We start from the raw sequence: 6000 nt of genomic DNA on the forward strand, positions 1-6000 counted from the left end.
TGTTGTTATTGTGTGCCTTCGTGTCATTTCTGACTTATGGCAACTCGAAGCTGACCCTATCATGGTTTTTTCTGGGTAAGTGTCTTCAGAGGGGGTTAGTCATTCCCTTCCTCTGGGAATATGAGAGGATATGACTTGCCCAAGGTTACCTAGTGGGTTTCCATGGCTGAGCTGGGGTTTGAACTAAACTAAAATTATATTATTGCCTTTGCATAATTAACAGGAATGTTGATTTTGTTATTGCTACTATATTGTATCTTTTCTAATTTTATGTTTTCCATTTCTCTTATATTGATGTTTGTAGGTTTTATCATCTTAATTGTACAGTATTATTGCAATGCTGGAAGTTAAGTTGTAAATGTTTTATAAAACTAAAAGGTGGGGCAAAAAGTGTCCTAAATAAACACTACCAGGGAAGCCTCAGGAAAGTCAGTGTCATTCAACAGCTGCCAGGTCTACATTAGACAAATCTGTTTACATATTATGAAAAGCCACACTAAACCCATCAAAGTCTGTATTTCGAGGCATTTAACTGCATCTTTAATATGGTAATCCAGGGGTGTCAACTTGCATTTATCACCAAGTTTACTACTTATCTGTTTGTTTCCATCCTGTTCCTATTAGAAATCAGAGGGGGAAAACATCTCACAGTATTTCGTAGTAACTGGATGGTGCCCTAACTCTGATTTACATTTTAATGAATTTCTGTCTACTTTCCAAATCTTAGCGATCACAATTTGCACAGCAGTCAGTCATCACACATACCTTATGAATGGAACAGATAAACATTAATCTTTCTTCTCACTTGTTTATTTAGTTGTTTATTTACAGCACATGGCTACATAGACTTTTGGCTGTCATTTGAGAGAGATCCCACAGACAATATCAGTGTGGTCAAGATGGCAAAAGTTATAAATGAGGAAGGATGCACTGGCTAGGAGCAAAAGTTTGCTTTTGCCTGAGACTATGGTGAAGGCCATGATTCTGATCTCTCTTCTCCTTTCCCTGCTGAGTAAAATCCCTTTGGAGCAATTGAAGTAAACTGAAGACAAAGGAGATGAGAATGGAGAACGTGGGATATTTTTAAAGTATATGAAAAAAGTGAGATGACAGAGGAGTGTTCTTAACAGTTTGAGACATTTGGAGGATATGTTAAATTACATGTCTGGTGACACATGTCAAAAGTGACCCCAAAACTCACAGAGGTCCAAAACACACTGCAGACATAATCCAGTTTGAGACTGCCCTGGCTCAATAGGGAATTCTGGGAACTGTAGTGTTGTGAGACATTTAGCCTTCTCTGTCAGAGAGCTCTGGTGTGCCACAATAAACTACAATGCCCAGCATTCTCTAGCATTGAACCAGGGCAGTTAAAAAACGGTCTCAAACTGGATTATTTCTGTGGAGTGTTTTGGACCTTAGTTACGGATATGAATGTACAGAGACTATCTGAAACAGTATTCTGAATTAATCACTTTAAACATACACAATAAGACTGGGATGTTCTGGATGGATTAAATACATAATTTAAGACAGGTAACATTTGTATGTAAGGCTGTTGCAATGGAACCAGTGCTGGAATAGTGAGAGGAAATGCCAGAAGAGTCATCTGCAGTTTCACTGAATACGTAATAACATGCAATCTCCTGTTAGATAAGCAACTGCACATAAAAATAGTGCAGGCTTGCTGTATCCCAAGTATGTGTGTGTGTCTCTCTCAGAGAGAGAGAAATTAAAAGCAATTCACGTCTTATTAAAGTACTTGTTAAAAGTAATTAATGTCTTAATCCAAGTGTAATGATATTACAATGTGATGGGAATTTTAGAAGGGAAAACTTTATGCTTTTGGTGACACACCTGTAACTTTTAGTTACTTTTATAATTATGAAGTTGTGACCTCATTAAAAGATAGAGGTGGAATACCATGTGGTTCCAGTGCTGGCCGGTGCTTGTTACTTTCAAAAATTGTAACAGTAACTAACTTATTTGGAAGGCCTTGGAACTATAATTGTAACTGGTTAAAAGAACTTTTCAAGCTTTACATTTCTAACTACCTACTTGTATTCATTTATACTTGTACAATATTTATAGTAAACTTGGCTGTCAAGATGGACAAGGATACTGGATTCATGCCTCTTGCCCCTTCTAAGATGGTGATGAATGTTACCAGAGTAATTTGATGCTGGCAGAGATATGCACAATTTAAAATGTAACAATTTTACTCTCTGCACTCACTTCTGTAATGTTTTGCAAAATCACACTTGAAATCCTGTTATTGCATTAATGTGGGACTCCTTCTTTGATGTACTGTGGTGTCTAAGAAGTAATTTCAAAACATTGAAATGCCTGCTGCGACCAGAACTCTTAGGGACATTTACCTTAATAAGTGTCAACATAAAATTGATTATTGTTAAATGTTAGTAGCTGTGAAGTGTAATATGAAAGCATGAAATTTTAAAGATCTTTCTTGATGTATTTCTAGGGACACATTTAGTAGCACGGAATCTCAACAAGAGTGAGTGTTTACCATCTGCTATAGCATGTAAGTACTCATTTATTTCTTTGCAGAAGGAAATGTTTCACTGTAAGGCCACCTGCTCCACAGGGCTGACCGAAGGCATTTTGCTGTCCGAGGTGAAGCACAGGACTGTGTCCCTTCCTCCCATCCCATGTACAAAAGTGTCCTGCAACAGTGGTGATGAGAAAGGATAGGGACTTGTCTGTATTTGGGGGAAAGTCCAAATGGACTCCCCATCTGTTCTGCCTGGCACCCGTCCCAGCACAACCCTGCATCTGGTTTTCTCCACTGCAGTTTGTTTACATTGTGGATGTTGGGGTAGTCTGCTGGCACTATCTGCTCCCATTACTGTTCCCTTTCCTCCATCAGCTCCTGAGTCAGAAGTCAAGGCAGATCACTGCCTGGCAGACGCTGCATCTACTAATGTTTGGGCCAGTTCCTTGCCCAGAATGATGGTTATAAAGCTTTTTCCAGCATGAAATTCATCAATGTGCCCTGGCACTGGGAAATGACAGAGAAAAGGTAGCAGCAGCAGGAGCTGATGGAATAAAATGGAAGGGCCTTTCCAGGCAGTGATCTGTTGTACTTGACCTTCCCACTTGAATCTGGTATGAATCCATTGTTCAGACTACAGAAAACACAGACGTTTCCAGAAAATTCCAGACCAAATTGTGAGTTTTTAAAATTCAGTTTAAGACATTATATTCTGAGTTTGCTGCTGACAGACCCGTGCATTGTATGTCCTGGTCATGCCAATTTGGGGGACATGCTGTGCATTGTGGTTTTTTCTTTGTGTAGACAAACCCTTACACTACACCGGCTTGGGAGCACAGGATAGGCAGGATGGTACACACAGATTTGTTCACCATCATGCCCTCATTTTTGTGTCCTCAGCATCTGCTGTGTGAAGTGGCTGCCTCACTCTGCTTAACCATAGGATCTGCTCTGTTGTTCCCACATATAGCAAATATGTTATCAAAATCAAATCTGAACACTGAGGAGGGCTATGAAATCATTTCAAACTGAGAACACAACAGAGTGACTTGGTACAATACATAAGAAGTTATGTGTGGATGAGTCAAATCATTTAAGCTTCTATAGACAAAAATGACTGCGAAGTGATTGGCACGGACCCAGATTGCTCATCCATGAAAAAAAATTAATGGTTTCGAAACTAAATTGAACAGTGAAAAGGCGGTGGGGGGGAGTCTAATTCTCAATGAGCTGACACAAAATCATTAGCAAGCACACTTATTAGGTTTAATAAAAATGCTATTTGCCATTTCTGCCATTCTTCTTAACTGCCACTTGCTCCATTCCAGTTAATTGCTTACAATTCCACTCCAACTAAGCATGCACAGTACAGTACTGGCAAAACATGATGCATGGAAAGCAGGTATTTCATTCAGTCCTTAAAGAAAATGCTACCTAAAGAGAAAATCTTTTCAGCAGTATCATTTGTGTGGTTATAAATAACACACACCTGCATTTGTTTGACTGATTTAACATATTTCTTATTAGCTATACGGACAGAAAAAAAATAATGATCTTCACTGAGGCTTCATTCCTGTGCCCTGTTAGATATTTTTAAGTACCATATCTTTTAATGGAACTTGAATTTGTAGCAGAATGCAGAATTTCAATTGAAATTTACAAAGATAGCACACTTCAACATTCTCTTGCAGTCTGTGATGCCACAACTGCTGTTAGCATCTCCTCACAATCACATTCCATTTTCTTTTTTATTTTAAGCTTGTCATAGAGTGTCTTTTTGTGTCTTCTGCATCCACACGGCATCTTGTTTACCCAAAATATTGTTGGTGCCGAAATAGGTTCCAGTGTGTGAAGTCATCTACTCTTTCTCGAACAGCTTTAAATGAAAGGCTTCCACAATTTCAAATATGCGCTGTGTGACTAATCCAGAGTAAATTAATTGAGGTAATAAGCAGTATCTCTGTAGTTAGAGACAACAGCATATGGTAGCATTCACCAGCCTGGGATTCTCTGGTAGTATTAGATTAAAGTTCCTACCAAACTCTCCAAACAGGACTAACCATTCCGGGGCGGTAGGGAGGGATAGTGAGGTTTATAGTCCAACACATTGGGAGACTACCAGGTCCTATAAACACCTAGTTTAGGCATAATGCTTTTTATAAGGCCATTGTATTTTGGTCATTAAGAAATAATGATTTTTTTCTATGTGCCTTCAAATTAGCTCTGATGTACAGTGTTTTAATGGCAAGAATATTCAAAGACGTTTTCCCATTGCCTTCTTCTAGGACCAAGAGAGTGTGACTTACCCAAGGTCACCCAGAGGGTTTCCAGGTTGTTGTTATGTGCCTTCAAGTCATTTCTGACATGTCAACCCTAAGGTGAATGTATGGGCTTTCTTGGCACAATTTATTCACAGGAGGTTTGCATTTGCCTTTCTCTGAGGCTGAGAGAATGTGACCCATCCAAAGTCACCCAGTAGGCTGGGGGTTTGAACCCTGATCTCCAGAGTCATATTCCAATGTACACCACACAGGACTGCATGGGATTCACAATGCTGTAAAGCAAAACAAAATGAAACAAAGCACATATCAGTAAAGCTAGCAATTTCTTTGCATCATTTCATGTGACACACTTATAGCACTGCACTACGATTCCATTTTAACTGCCATGGCTGTATCTGTGGAATCCTGAATTTATAGTTTGGGGAGACCGTAGAGCTTTCTGTTGAGAAGTGTAAATAGTCCTCCCTGAACTGCAAATCCCAGGAGTCCATAGGATGGAACCATGGTGGTTACAATAGTACTGTAATTGTGTAGAGTGAAAGGCCCTTTGTCTGAATTCTGCAGTCTGTTTCAACTCCCAGAGGAACGTTTCCCGTTGTAGACTACATGAATGCAAAAAGTGTTGAATAGAATGTTCAATGTAAAATTTCATGTGCAACAATGGTTTCAGTTTTACATCAGACAATGATGTAGGACTACTCATTTAACAGTTCAGTCCTTTTCCTGTCTATTGAAGCAGAACTTGGAAAATTAAGACTTATGAATATAATGGAATTCTGGAGTCATCCAAAAATGAGCAGTAAGTGGATAATGTACTGGGTTTCAAATCTCATCCTACTACTGTTCAGTAATTGATGGCTCCAGTCAGCATATCATTATATTAATTCTTCTTAACATTAACTTCTAAATTCTGCAGTTAGCTTCACTGAGTACTTGCATCTAAGACTCCATGTTTGCATAAGATTGCTGCTCAATTAATAAGCTCAATTTATAGAAAAATATTTTGTGGTAACAATTAATGATTCTTTATACTTACTCATCACCTAACTTAAAGACATCATTGTTAAAGTCAGCCTTGTCATTGGACAACTAGAACCACAGAGGGCTTTCTCATCATCTGCTACAAGTAAACCAAAAAAGGTAGGGAAAGTCTTTGTTATGGTTACTTACTGTGTGTGTATGCGCATACTCAGTCAGCCCTCCACA

Source organism: Sceloporus undulatus, chromosome 5, assembly GCF_019175285.1.
Source record: "Sceloporus undulatus isolate JIND9_A2432 ecotype Alabama chromosome 5, SceUnd_v1.1, whole genome shotgun sequence".
Lineage (NCBI taxonomy): Eukaryota > Metazoa > Chordata > Lepidosauria > Squamata > Phrynosomatidae > Sceloporus > Sceloporus undulatus.